A 15,622-nucleotide genomic window follows, 5' to 3' on the forward strand; every position below is an offset into this window, starting at 1 on the left:
CTTTCCTTTCTGTTGCAGACCTTATGGTACTTGTAGAGCATCTGCCACAGCGAGGTCTCAGTTCTCTTCAGACCCCTGGGTAGGAACATACCGTGAATTTTCTGCTCTGCACCAACTGACCCTGCTTAAGTAAGTCCAGAGAGAGACCAAAAAGATGCTGCGAGGGCTGGAGCAGCTCTGCTCTGGAGCCAGGTTGAGAGAGCTGGGCTGGGGCAGCCTGGAGAAGAGAAGGCTCCTGAAGGGGAGACCTTAGAGCAGCTCCAGTGCCTAAAGGGGCTCCAGGAAACCTGGAGAGGGGCTTTGGACAAGGGCCTGGAGGGACAGGCCAAGGGGAATGGCTTTAACCTGCCAGAGGGGAGACTGAGATGAGATCTAAGGCAGAAGCTCTTCCCTGTGAGGGTGCTGAGGCGCTGGCACAGGGTGCCCAGAGAAGCTGTGGCTGCCCCATCCCTGGCAGTGTTCAAGGCCAGGTTGGACACAGGGGCTTGGAGCAACCAGCTCTAGTGGAAGGTGTCCCTGCCCGTGGCAGGGGGTTGGGACTGGATGAGCTTTAAGGTCCCTTCCAACACAAACCAGGCTGGGATTCTATGGCTCTGCAACATGCTCAGCCCCCCAGCAGACCTGCACAGAGCTAAGAGCAGCAAGAGGAGGATTATCCATCCCAAAAGCTTTCTGAAAGGCCCATAGAGGAGGCCCAGAGAAAGGTGGAGGCCACATACAAACCACAGCACTCCAGAGAGCCCATCTGCAATGCAGTGCAATCAAGGAGTGACTCTGTGGCAGCCTGAACTCTCTTGATGAGCTGGTGCAGAGCGCTGCGCGGGCAGTTTTCCCTTTAATGGAGGGCACTCCCTTGGAACAAGCACTTGGCACCAGATAAGTGAGGAATGAGATGGCTCTAAGCCTGTAATTTAATTAGAGCTGTGGAGAGCTGCCTACCGAAAGGCCCATTTCCTGAGCAGGCTGCAGTGCTGGTGCCTGGCAGCCTGGACCCTCTGGCTGTGTCACAGCAAGGCAGAGCAGAGACCTAAGCTCCAGGTCTCTTTCCATGTGGGGGAAGTTCCTGCTCTCCTTCCAATTTTGCAACCAAGCAAAAATCTTGACCAAGCCAAGACAAGGATCTGCTGCAAGAGAGTGCTGTGGTGGTCAGGTTTCCTCTGATGATGAAGTGGAATAGGCCCATATGCACTCCCATATACGCTGCAGGACAAGCTGGGATGCCTGGGGTGGGCATCACTTTGGAGCATGGTCAGTCCCTCTCTCAACTGTCCTTAGTCCTCAGCTACCCTTTTGTGGCCCAGGGCATGTCCAAGCAGGCAGAGACTGGATGGAGCAGCCCTGCAGAGCAGGACTTGGGGGTGTTGGGTGAGGAGAAGCTCGCCATGACCCAGCTTCGGTGTGTGCTGTGCTGCACCCCCACAGCAGGAGCAGCAGGTCGAGGGAGGTGGACCTGCCTGAGCAAGTCCAGACGAGGACCATGAAGATGCTCCATGAAGATGCAGCTCTATGGAGACAGGCTGAAAGAGCTGAGAGATTCGTTCTATGATTCTATGAAACGATGGAGCAAAAGGAGCTGTGGAAGAGGGACCGGCCTGTGAGGACAGGGATGCATAAGCCCATCCCTCCAAAGAGGAGAGCAGCTTGGGCTGGCTGATGCCTCACCTCTCTCTGTCTCAGGGAAAGCATACAGGGTAAGCCTGGCCTGAAACCTGAGTGGGATCAGCTCAGCATGAAGATCTTGTCTGAGCCTTTCTGGCTTGACCCTGTCCCAAGCAAGCCTGGGCTATGGCTCCCAGCAGCCCCCAAACTGCCCCAGTGCAAACCCATTCCTGCACAGCAGCAAAAGCCCAGACTAGCCAACAGCAACATGTCTCACTGACAGCAGTTGGCTCCTCACCACATATCTCCCAGGCCCAAGCTTGCACCCGCCCCAGTAATTGCTCCCTATTATGTTTTCCGGATGCTCCAAGGTGAAAGGGAGCTTTGTACAGGAGTGCTGGAGGGGGGAGTCTGGGATGCAGCAAGCTGGTGAGCAATTGCTCCTGCACAAAGTCCTGATGCTGCGAGAAAGGCAGGGCTGGGGCATCCCACTCTGCTCCTGAAAGCCTCAGCAAGAACTCCCAACCCCAAGGAAGAAGGGGGACAAAGCATTCCTGGCATCTCACTAAGTGTCCTGGCCAGTGTTGCTGCCTGTACACTGCTGGGGGTGCTTATTCAGGACATAGAAATGCCCCCAGGAGATGTCACGAGCTCAGGGATGCTGCCAACCTGGGGGAAAGGACTGCTGGCTGCTATCGGTGTAGGTGCAGTGAATCATCCTGCTACCCTGGCAAGAGAAGAGCCTTCTGGAACATCAGTGACACAGCACTTCCCAGCGCTGTGGCTCTGTGGTCCTGCTGCTGGAGGTCCCCTGCCTACCCCAGCTGGCCATAACCCCAGGTCTGAGAAAGGATCCAGCTTCCTACAGCAGCTTCAGCTGAAGGACATCCTCAGCACTGGGCAATTTCCTACCTCTCCTTGTAAGCTGAAGGCTGCTGGAAAGCTGCAGCAAGGTTCAGTGCTCCTACCCAGTGCTCCCAGCACACAGGGACAAGATTGGCCACTGAAAAGGGTGCATGGGCAACTGGAGTCCAGCTCTCTGACCTGCCACAGCTTTCCTGCAGGAAGCTTTCTACCCTTCCCAAAGGAGACGACAAGGGCAGTAGGCAGCCCATCTCATCCTCATCAGTGGAAACCTGTTATGACAAGAAACATCCAGTGGTTTCCAAGCTTGACTGAAAGATTTTGGGGGTGGGGATATTATTACACTTTAGTCCTCAATAGCATGGCCAACCAGATATCCATCTTCCTCCTCCACCGTGTCTGACCTCAAGATAGGCAGTGGCTGCATCTGCTCATTCAGGATGACTAAAGCAGATGGCCTGGGGTTTGATCCAGCTTTTTCCAGCCCAGAATTGCACCCACACCATGTTCCTTCTCCAAGGAAAGGGTTTGGGGGTTGGTTTTTTCCAGTACATCTAACCTCAAATCAAGGGCAGTCACTGCAGTGACACCCATGTGAAAATCCACCCTCTTTTACACCAGTACAGCATTACTACATAGGCAAGGTTATGTTTTCATCTGGAGTGTGGCCATCCCACCCTGGGAAGTTACACCCCATTCCTTCACAAAGACTCTGGGAAGATGAAACATTACATCAACATCTCATCTAATGGGGTAGAGAGGGACAGAGACAGCCCTCATTTAAGGTGCCTAGCAGCAGTGCTCTGATGAGCAGGAGCAAGGAAATAGGCACCTTGATTTTCAGTGTTCCCTCATGTTTCAATGCCCGCCTTAGGCAGCTGAAAATGCTCTCAAATTGACAACGCTGACACTGGGAAAGAGGCCAGGGAGTGTGGGAAAGTGCCCAGATTCTCCCTCTCCATCTGCAGGAAGAATCTGGGCACTTCATAACTATTACAGTCCCGGGCAAGTTACTTTAAGTTAGAAACGACCAAGCTTTGGGATGAAGGGAAGGTGGTAAATAAATCCCTATTTGTCCATTGACCGAGAAAACATCCAGCAAAAGCTCAGCAGGATTGATGGAGCCCACAGACAGGAAGCATTAAGGAAAACAGCTCCCAATATACACCCTGCTTGAACACCAGCTTGGGCTGATGTGTCTGCCATAGACCCAAGCCCTTCAGATCAAGACGGCAGTGGCTGCATTTCACATGACACTTGGGAAGTGAAGCTTGTAACAGCTCTTCAGCTACCATATATACATATAAAATATATATATTTATATCTATATATAAAACCACAAAGTCACTTCCTGGAGGCTACTGGAGGGTCAGAAGGTGGGAAAGGCTTTTGAGCACTGGGTTTTCTGAGCTCCCACCTCCACCAGTCACGTCTTATGCCTGTCTACAAGACTGGGCAGTGCTGGCCATGGGTGTTGAGTAACCTCCGCTTACCACTGGGCTGAACTGGTCCCTCTGGGGAACTGGTGAGCGGTAGAGAGGACAACACAGCATTAAAGCATTCCCTCTGCATGCACAGGGAGAAAAGAGTCTGGGGAAATCTGGTCTAGGCAGTGAGCACTCAATGTGGGCAGGTCGGGGCCAGCCTGTTAATAGCCAGCAAGCTCCTACCCGATAGTTTGCTTTGGAGAAGGAAATCAGGAGGAGCTTACATCAGACTAAGCTAGAAGTGTCTACATGCATGACTGAAGGCAGAGGCTTGTGACAGGAGGCCAAGTGACTCAGTTGTGGTGGGTGGGGGCAACAAGAGAGAAGGGGATGTGGTTAGGGAACAGGCCATGAGTCACCAAGGAAGCACATATGTTGATAACAGCTGGATAAACTCCAAGCAGAGACATAAGGTCTGCTCAGAAGAACATCCAAGCTATACTGGAAGCCAAAACCTGGAGACAGCAATCCCAAAGGCGAAGGCAACAGAGAGTTGTAAGTGTCTGCCACAGACTTTTCCTGCTTTGCAGCTCAACTAGGGTTGCAGGATGAGCATCTTACATGGGGCAGCCACAGCTTCTCTGGGCACCCTGTGCCAGCGCCTCAGCACCCTCACAGGGAACAACTTCCCCTGTTTCAGTTTGAACCCATCACCCCTTGTCCTATCACTCCAGTCCCTGATGAAGAGTCCCTGCCCAGCACCCTTGTAGCCCCCTTCAGACACTGGAAGCTGCTCTGAGGTCTCCACGCAGCTCCTCTTCTCCAGGCTGAACAGCCCCAATGTTCTCAGCCTGTCTCCATATGGGAGCTGCTCCAGCCCCTGCTCATCCTCGTGGCCTCCTCTGGACTTGCTCCAACAGCTCCATGTCCTTCTTATGGACACCAGAACTGCTCCCAGTCTCACAAGAGCAGAGTAGAGGGGCAGGATCACCACCTGCTGGTCACACTTCTTTTGATGCAGCCCAGGATACGGTTGCATGGGATTGAGATTTACCATTCTAATCCCTGCTCTCCAACACATGGTGTCTATCTTGCAGGTCCCCCTGCCCAGGTCTAAAATGTCCCTGAAAACCTCCTTGGGAGCACAGTCAGCTTCAGCCTGCCCATTCAGCTGGATCTGCCTTCCTTTCATGCTTTCCCAGCAGCTATTTAGGAGGCACGTGCTCATTCCCTTGTCCAGTTTGAAACCAGAGAGGATTGCTGTTGACTCACAAGAAATGTGTCACAGTCACAAGCCTGCTCCTTTGCGTCCATCACTGCTGTGGCACTTCCCCTTCCATGGGGAAATGGGAGAGAAGCAGTGTCCATGTGGCAGGAAACTCAGCTGAGGTGTGGTCCTGAAACCTCAATTCAGTTTGGGCAAAGGAGGCTCCATGACTCTGAAGAACAGGCACGTTAAACGCTACATACCAGGGGTGAGTTCCTTTCTGTCAAGCCTAATATTTGCCAACATGTGCTGTAAATGCATATTTTATGTTAACAACCCTCGTGGAAACAAGAGATTTATGTGACCACCTTTGAACTGAACACAGTATCTGCTTCCTACATGTGGCAAAAAATAGGTCCTCCCTCCAACAGGAGCAACAGGAGCTACAATTCCACTTTGTGGGCTCTCAGTGGGTTAGTTTACCAAGAAAACCCTTTCTTTATAGACTCATTAGCTAGTGCCTGCCCATAGGGCTTTCACAAACACACCGAGGATGCCTTTCCTTGCAGTATTAACCTTGGTTCCTGCAGGGAGGTATGGGGCTAAACACAATGAGCACTGAAGATGTGCCAAAGAGCAATGCCAGTTTTAGGATGTGTTGTTCCAGGGCAGATCAGCCTCCCTGGGAAGCCAAGATGTGTGCTCTATGTTCTGCTAGGTCCAAAGAGCTCATTGCTTTGCTATGGAAAGTTATCCGCACTCAGAGCTTGGCATCAAGAGTGAGCCCTATGCCAGGGCATGCCCTGGCTGGGTGCAGGAACCCCCCCGGGGCAGAGTGACCTGTGAAGCTGTGAGTACACCGTTCCCAAGCAGGCAGCCTGCTGAGAGTGCACTTCTTACCCTGTTCCTATCCACTCTCTCCCAAAGGCGAAGAGCAGCCCCAAGCCTAAACCTCCTACAGAGAGCAATTCAACCAGTGCAGTGATGGTGGGGCATTAGACCTCAAAGGTGCTTACTTCTGGCACCAGGAGCATTCATATTAACGTACATGGGCTAATTACTCCAGTATCACACTACTCCACAAGTCAAGTAGGATCATTTCCTTGCCTAGATAACCTTAATGATGCTCCTGTGTGGCAAGCTGGAAATGCAGCTAACAGAGAGCTTATAGGTTTAGAGAGACTGGAAATGGAGCCAGCTAAGATGGTTAGAGGAGATATAGGTGCATGCAGACAAGTGCACGCATGCAGGCATAAATGTCACACTGGTAAAGTGAATCTTCTCTTTCTTACCAGGCTACAGTCTGCTTTATGCATGCCTTTACACTAGGACTGTAGTTGCCCTGGGTGGGAATAGCCTGGGTGCACAAAGGTACAGCACTTTCATGGCATCACTGATGTCCTCACTAGGAGGACGGAAAGAGACTGCTGAATTTCCAGCCCATGCCTGCTTCATACCCAGCCCATGTTCTCCAGTCCACGGGCACAGTGTCCTCATGTCCTGACCTTTTCAAGGGGAGCAAATGAGGGGCAGAACTGTAGCCATAAGACACAGGGGGCAGAACTATACCCATAGTTGGTTTTGTATTTCCACAAGCCCACTGTTTAGCATCCCCTTGTAGGAGAGGCTTTCTACTGCCTGCTCCTCTACACCACTTCTGCAGTTTCCCCTTTCTGAGGTATAAGCACAATGCTGGACAAGGTCTAATCAAAGCCTCATATGGAGACAGCATATCTCCCTCTTTGCTAAATACATCTCTTAGGATTGCACTAGCAGCATCCACCTGTGCCTATAGTCATCCTGCAATTAGTTACTACCCCACTTCATCTGGTAACTCACATGGATGAGAGTGTAGCAAATGGGAGAGTCTTATTAATAGCCCCAAACACACTACCTGAGTTAGGATGTCTCACAGTGCTGCTTCTAACAGTCCCTGAGTGCAAGCCATCCTTCCTGTGTGACATTCACATCCCCTTCCACCTTGGCAATGCTCTCAACTGTCTCATCTGCAGAAGTGCTCTGTACATTCCTCCCATATGTGCCCAGCTCATTAAGAAAGATGTTAATGAAGACAAGTTCCAAAATAGCTACCTGAGCAGCACTGTTCACTTCTGAGCGTATCCTATTGACTCTCTTTCATCCTCTTTCCCAGTGCAGGATCACTGAGATGTTCAGCTGCGTTGTTCACATGAGCACTCACTCAAAACACTGTCATAGCTTACCTTGACCCAAATCAGTCCTTCCATCTAAGGAGTCCTGCTGGTAGGTTAGAGGAGCTGGATACAGAAGGTTGGGTCTTGAACAGGACATCTCTCCATGGCTTAGGTTGTGGAGGTGGTGGAAGCACCTCTGTGGACATGGTTGTGTAGGAGTCAGCAATGCTTCTATATCTGGAGAAGAAAATTCTGCATTAATGAGCGCTTTGCTTTTAAAAGCTGGGTCTATAAATGGGAAGGAAATTAACGGGTCCCATTCCTTTGGCACAGATGCCCGGTGATGCATTCTTGTGTGAAGAATATCTCTGGCACAGCCAATGTCACCTACTCCAAATTAGAAGAGGTTCAAAATTGAGCTAAAAATCAAACCAAATCTGGCTCAGGCTACTGAGAGCAGTGATGAGCAATAACTGTTTGCTTGGGAAAAGTGTTTCCAGGAAAACTAGCCCTGTCTTGCAAGGACATGTGTTTCAGGGAGCAAACAAACAGGATCTTGACTGCTTGGAAGTCAACACCACTGACTTCCATAGGGCCAGAATTCCTCACCCCACACCCTCCAAGATGACCATAGTGACATTTAATAGAGAAGTATCTAACCACAGGTATGTAAGAGTAATGCAGAATGCAGAACATGGCTAAGCTCTTCGGAATTCACACCAGCCTCCCACTGACAGCACAGAGCTCTGCCCCCAACCGTGTGAGCACACAGGGCTACTGCAGACACCCCTTGGAAAGAGGGGAGAGATGGAAGCATCACTGGCCATGGCAGGACTGGAGGTTGCACACCAGAGCAAGCAAATGGCAGTCCCTCTGCGTTCCTGCCAAGAGAGAAATGCCCAGGAGGAAACTGTTGCTGTCACACTACTGTCACCTCAGCAGCATCTGTGTGCCTCCAAAGGGTCACTTCTGGTTCCTTCCTCAGGCGTTACTGCTTCTCTCTGATCACTCCCAGCCCTCAGCAGGAACTGCTAGGCAGAGAGATGCTAACTCAGCATATTGGAGGCAAAAGAGAGATGATGACCCTTTAAAAATGCATACACCACTGTGCATGAGCTCTCTGTGACATATACGACTGCTGAGCTCCATGTGAGGCAATGCAGATGAAGGACCAAGAGCACTTTCTGCCTCACACATCCCACAGACTAACAGCACATGCACATCCTACTGCTGTGACTCAGTTACACTCGGTACTCTGTGAAGGTGCAATAACTTGGTTGGCTTCCAAGCTCTTCCTATCTGTGCCTTAGTGTCAGACAACACTGGAAATAATTTCTGGAGACAGGGAAGGAGTTGCCCTAGGCAAAGCTAGGTGCATTAAATGGCTGGTGAAGTCACATGAGAGTCAGAAGCCAAATCAATTAGAAGCCAAGGGTTGATGTCCTTAGCTTTACGGGAAGTTCCACCAACTTGCACTAAGAAAAGGCCATGTCTTCTCAGGAAGTGATACAGAAGAGTAAGGATTAAGGACAGAACCCCCAAAGTCAATATTTGAGGTGCCTTAGAGACAAAGCAACTTCCTCTGCTTTGTACGAGGGTTTTGAAGATGAACAGAGATCATTCGAGCACTAAAGCAACGCCCAGACAAGGAGGTTTTCCTGTACCCCTCAGTGTACTACAGGTAGCAGTAAGATCCAGGAGGGCAATTCCAGCAGTGCATTGCCAGCCTTGGCAGCTTTCCCTGGGGCTTGATCCAAAGAGGCCATTTGAGTTCAGGCCACAGAGACTGCAGAGATTCTGTATTACAAAGCAGCCACCTCATCTGGCACAGACTTCTGTAAGTGTTGAAACACACGCTCCCTCCCTCATCCTTTCCAGTATGGAAGGGAATCTACAGGCTCAGCATCTTTGGCTCCCAAAGGCCTGGCCTCATTCATATGTGTGCTGCAAGAGAGACAGGCATGGCAGCAGCCTGGCAGCTCCAAACCATGCCTGCTGGGGAGCACAGTCAGAACCCTCTTCAATTGCCTCTGCAAAAGGATAACCCAACCTTCCCTATGTATTTGCATGAAACCAGCATCCACAAAGTGCTTGGGATTAATCTGGCTGACCTCTCCCATCCACCAGCTGTGGCTTTGGAAGCAGGTGAGGTTTGCAATGGGTTTGCTGCCAGCACTTCCCTGTGTTCCCACTTGACCCTGCAGCTTGAGGAGGTTGGACAGGTTCCTCTGCCATGATGGAAATGCTAAACAAGAGCTTTGCCATGTCTCCTCCCTAGTACAGCAATGAGCACTGTGTGAGTCCCCAGGCTGCAAGCAAGGAACTGGGGACCATGCAACCTGGTCCCTGCAAGTCTGTGGCAAAGGGAAGGTGCCAGCAGGGAAGGTGCTCTGTGTTCTCACATGGCAGCCCTGCACTCACCCTCGGCCTGTTGGGAAACTCCCAAGTCATGCTGGCTCCTCTGGAGAGCTGCTTTGGTTGCAGCTTGGGTTTACATGGAACCATAGCTTGGGCTGGCAGGAGCCTGAGGGATGGTAGATACCGGAGTTACTTGTAAATGAAGCCTGAGCTGTTCCCCTTGGGAAGCACTGAGACCTGCAAGGAACCTGGGGCAGGCATCTGTGACCTGTGGTCCTGCTACCAGCACTCACTGCAAACCCACAGCACAGCTCTGACCTCCCAGGGATGTGCATTTTTCCCCCCATTTCCAGAAAAGTGGTTGCTATGGCAATGAAAAGGATTTACATTGCTAAATGCTTCCTCAAGAACATCCACTCAAGAGGCTGAGGATCAGGAAAACAGAGGGATGCGACGCAGCACCATGGCCCCAGCATGGGACAGCAGCTTCAGAGCAAGCCCAGGTGTCCATGCATGGACATTTGTATTACAGGGCTGCACCCCCAGCAGTGTGAGCAGCAGGTCAAAGGAAGTGATCCTGCCCCTCTGCTCTGCTCTCGTGAGACCCCACTTGCAGCACTGTGTGCAGTGCTGGTGTCCTCAGTATAAGTAGGATGTGGAGCTGTTGGAGCAAGTCCAGAGGAGGCCATGAGGATGATCAGGGGCTGGAGCATCTCATGCATGGAGACAGGCTGAGAACATTGGGGCTGTTCAGCCTGGGGAAGAGAAGCTATGTGGAGACCTCAGAGCAGCTTCCAGTGTCTGAAGGGGGCTACAAGGATGCTGGAGAGGGACCTTCATCAGGGGCTGTAGCGATAGGTCAAGGGGTGATGGGTTCAAACTGAAACAGGGGAAGTTCAGGTTAGATCTAAGGCAGAAGCTCTTCCCTGTGAGGGTGCTGAGGCGCTGGCACAGACTTTTCCCAGAGAAGCTGTGGCTGCCCCATCCCTGGCAGCGTTCAAGGCCAGGTTGGACACAGGGGCTTGGAGCAACCTGCTCTAGTGGAAGGTGTCCCTGCCCATGGCAGGGGTTGGAACTGGATGAGCTTTAAGGTCCCTTCAACCCAAACCATTCTATGATTCTATGGTTCTATGGACCGGCTGGAGCATAGGTGCCTCCTCTTCACGCTTCCTCTGCAAAGACACCTGCTTGCACATGCATTGTGGTAAAGAAGATCCAGAGAGAAAAGCTCTGTTATTGGCAGCTTGTCAGGGAAAAAACCCAATCACACAGTCTCTTTTCTTCACTACTTCAGAAGATACTAAAATGGAATCCACTGTTCTCTTTTAAATGGTCAAGGACATTCAGGCAGCATTCACCAAGTTTCCTTCCCAAAAGAGACTTGGAGAAAGTCCTCTGAGGGATAATTAACCAGCTAACAGACAGGAAATGAGGATAAAAATAAGTGGAACATTTCCATCATGGAAGAAGATCATCTGTGAGATCTGTTCTTATGATAGCACAGCTCACTACAGAGTTACTCACAAGACAGCCACTCGAGCATGTGTTTGGATGCCTGGCCACCACCAGAGAAGGGAGAGCTCCTAAGTCCAGATGTCATCATGGAAAGGGCCTCTCTGAGCTGCTGCTTGGATGGTGACATGGAGGAGCCACTTGCTCCCCGTGCCCACCTCTGCCTCCGTTTCCACATCCTACCTGCAGGTGGAAACCTTCCAGTGAAAAGGGGAACAAAGTCACCCTGGGGACACCCAAAATGGTCTGGGAGGGGAGACCCTGCTGCCCCTACCCAGCAAGGCAGGAAATGAAACCATTGCCGTGGTGTTCCCATGTTGGAGTTTTCAAGGAGGTTTTGCTGGCGCTGTGGCTGAAGAAGGGGAGGATCCTGCTCGCAGAAGATGCTATAAAGAAAGGCAACATGGATTTCAAACAGCTCCTGCCAGCAAAGAGCAGCTGGGGCAGAGCAGTGATATTAATCACATGCCTGCAAAGCACAGGCACGAGCGTGCCCGTATTACAACACTAAGTGACACTGCTGCCCACCCTCTGGCTTGGCATCATCTGTTCCCATCCAAAGGAGCCGTGTAGGAATTGCATTACAGGTTCTTCATGATGAATGGCAGACAGGGCCCAGAGGCAGGAGGGAGCACTCTCAGGGTGGGTCTCTCCACCTTGCCTGCTGTTTCAGTGAGAAAGGTCTGGGTTTGGTTTGATTCTGTCGTCTTTGCAAGCCAGAGATGGCAGCTAAGCTCTCCCTAAGCAAAGGACAGAAAGGGCAAGGAAAAACACGTTACCAGAGGACTCAGCTCTATGAAACGCATGTTCCAGTGGGATAGGGAGCTCAGAGAGATACTGAACCACCCCAACCTTGTGTAGGCAAGAACTAGGGCTCAGTGTCCTACTTGCAGCTCAGAGAAATACTGCACTGAAGTGTCTGTTCTCTTGCAAGGAAGAACTCCCTCGGGTGTTCCTTGGACAGCCACTGCAGCCCCTCCGGGGCTGTCATTCCAGAGTCTGACACTGCTTTTAAGTGCAGAGCTCACAGAGATCTGATGGGGGACACACCAAGCCAAGAGCCTTCCTGCTGCCCCCATAACAGAGATTTTACTCTGAGGAGGAGCCCTCAACTTGGCTAAATGCCACTGGCAGGACTGAGCCACTGCATCCTTGTGTGCCAGACGGGTTTGACACCCCTTCCTCCTCCCTTCTGTGTGCTTAATGCACAGACAAAACCACACAGACATCACGGTACCTCCTGCTCTAGCTACCAAACCATTCATTGCACTCTCCCCACCACTTTAACCAAATGCCAGTAACAACAGTTTAACAGAGGAAGAAACCTTCCCAATCCCACAGATTTAGATCCACTTAGGCCTCCCCTGAAGTTCAAGTGCTCCCCTATAATTATTATAGCCACTAATGACTCGATCAGTGACACAGAAAGCCTCCGAGTCCTTTGGCAGGACCACAATGGTCTCTGCACCAGCTCAGCTTGATTTGAGAACCAGCAAAGCCGGGAAAAGATGCCAAAGAAAACTATGGTCATGAAGAGACCAGGGCTGCTGAGGGTAAGGAGGAATCAGCTCAAGTGGTCGGCGGTGTGCAGGAGACATCCCCAGCAAGCCCAAGGCACTACCGAACTGCAACAGCAGCTGCAGGGGCCAGGCACAGGGTTAAAGAGCATCTATTGCCTGTGGAACTAACCTACAACAAGAAGGACACTCAGCCAGGGCTGAGCAATGCCCTGTCTGCAGCACAGGCCTGCAGGCAGAAGGAAAACCGTGTGTGGATGGGCACAAGTAAAGTGGTTTGTGTTCAACCTGTGCGTGTGTGTATTTGAATAAGTGATTCTCAACTGAGCCAAATGTACATGCTCATTATGCTGTGACAATTTAAAAGCAATTAGCAACACAAATCCTGGTGTGAACCCCGCTCTAGGTTGTTGGTTTGGTTTTGTCTTTTTCTCCCCATCCATCACAGTATCCAGTAAGTAATTTCTTACAAGTCTTTCTTCCTGGCCAGAAGCTGGGATCTCACAGAGCCTTTGCCCATGCATTAATCATTGTTCTTGTCACTCTCAGCCTGGGCCTCTGTTATCTCTGCTTTTCTGCCAGCAGCCAGCGATGAGAGGCCGTGCTTCCCCTGTTCCTGTGCTGCAGGACAGGGTGCTCCACACCAGACATGGTCTGAAATGGGGATATCAGAGAGAAAAGGCAGACTCAGTGGCAGAGGAGATAGGTGTTTGGAAACTGCATGTAAGCATGAGAGAGCTGGGCTGGGTCAGCCTGGAGAAGAGAAGGCTCCTGAAGGGGAGACCTTAAGAGCAGCTCCAGTGCCTAAAGGGGCTCCAGGAAACCTGGAGAGGGGCTTTGGACAAGGGCCTGTAGGGACAGGACAAGGGGAATGGCTTGAACCTGCCAGAGGGGAGATTGAGATGAGCTCTGAGGCAGAAGCTCTTCCCTGTGAGGGTGCTGAGGCGCTGGCACAGACTTTTCCCAGAGAAGCTGTGGCTGCCCCATCCTGAGTGATTCTTGGAGATGAGAAGCTGGAGAGATGGACATTTGTGTGGCCCAGAACCCAAGCCACAGAGCAGGCCAACCATGAGGAATCAAGCAGTGATGTGCTGCCATGGGTGCAATACCAGGCCAGGAGAAAAAGCCATTGGCAAGGCTTTTATAAGGTGGGTAATTAATACAGTCCTCCATGAGGGGAGATGGTATGAGATTCCCAACCCCACTAATCCTGCTAGCAGAGGAGAAGAGGCTCTCTAGGAGCTGCTGCTGGTCTTCATCACTCACAACAGCAGGGCTGTCCCCCAGCAAATCAAAGCCAGGCTGCACCAGTGCTCACACAGAACAAGGTGATTTTTATAGGCACCATGAAAGGTAGATTTTTGGCATGAGAAGAGGGAAAGGGACTGGAGACAAGCTTTTAACTCTCACAGCAACTGAGATGGTCATGTTGCTTTCGACAGCTCTAGCAGCTGTGGTTTGGGGTTGTCACCTGCATTCCAGCATCCTGAATGTCCCCAGAAGATGGGTGACTTGTTGGAGGCTGGTTTTTGATTGTCCACAGTTGTTTGTTTGCTTCTTGTCTTCTGGGTTTCCTGGTTGGAAAACATCCTTCTTGAGCAGCAGGGTTGGTCACAGACCTTTCTGAAAAAGCAAGCAGGGATTCTTATGCAATTACATGATTTCAGAGCTGAGGTTTTAACTGCAACCAGACAATGAGCTAGTGCTGTAGACTGTTAGCAATGCTGGGGTTTGGTTCTGGAAGGGGCCTGCTATGGGGGAGACGAAATATTCCTCTGCCAGCCGAGTCGCAGTTGCTCCAAATAAGCAAATTCCATCATTCAGCCCCAAAATCGCCAGCCTGCAAACACAGGCGTTACTTGTGCCCTGCCGCGTACCCGCCTCCCACCCACCGGCTGTCTCGCTGGTGCATCTCCCATGCTGAGCCTGCTTCAGCAAAAGGATGCTTTTCCTCCACGAGAGCTTCCCCCAAACACCGTCCTCCTCTCTGCTAGAGAATGGTGTCTGAGGATGGATCGCTTTGAAAGCCACTGTTCCCCTGAGCTCTTGTTATCCAGGCTCTTGCTTTCACTCAGGCCCTGAGCGGCCTTTCCTGCTCCATCTGCAAAGGTGGACCCAAGCAAGCGTTGTCAGCAAGTCAGGTTTCTGCCCCATGCTTCGGTTCCCCCATGCCAGAGAGGTTAGGGAAAGTGCAAGGGTTAAGACAGGCTGACTAATGACAATGCTAGGGACAAAAGCAATGGATTTACTAAATGAAGCAGAAATTCCTCCAGTTTTCTTTCCTGCCCTTGCTAGGAAGTATCTTGCCCACTCTCCTCCCAGCTTGGATCCAGAACCATGCAGGAAATAAAACAGTTCAAATGTAGTTTTTCTGGTTGCAATAGTTTCTAACAGGTCAAAACACTCTCTGGCCAGCAGCAGGCACTTCTTCCTCCCCCCACATCTGGTATGTCAGGGGTTTACGAGCCACCCTTGACAGCCTTTTCCTCCCTCTTCTCTTACCCACCTCAGGTTCTCTACCATTAGAAATGCCTTGCCCTCTTACCACCAGCCTCCTCCCAGATGTGGCTGGGGCAGAACAAAAGACCAGCTAATATCCATAGGGAATTCCTGCATTCCCTCTGACTCATTTTCCCAGGGCTCTCTGAAATCACCTTGCCAACCTGTGCGGCCCTCACAGGCCATCAAGTCTTTCCAAGTACTTGCAGGAGAAGAACTGGAAAGTTCATTTTAAAGGAGAAGCAGTGGGATGTGCACTCCCTGTGTGCTTCTTCCTCTGCAAAAGAAGCCATATGGCAGTGCTTAACTGCACTTACTGTGCTGGAATTACTTGGCCTTCTGGCTTTCTTCTCCAAGACTGCCCAACTGTGCAATTACCACCAAGCTGCCACCTGCCTGCCTGGCAAGCACTGTCCCAATCCCTGGGCTTGGAATTACTGCAGGCAGCTCCATTCCCGGGTGGCTGCAGCCTGAGAGTGCTGCCTT

This window comes from Strigops habroptila, chromosome 5 (genome assembly GCF_004027225.2).
Source record: "Strigops habroptila isolate Jane chromosome 5, bStrHab1.2.pri, whole genome shotgun sequence".
Taxonomy (NCBI): domain Eukaryota; kingdom Metazoa; phylum Chordata; class Aves; order Psittaciformes; family Psittacidae; genus Strigops; species Strigops habroptila.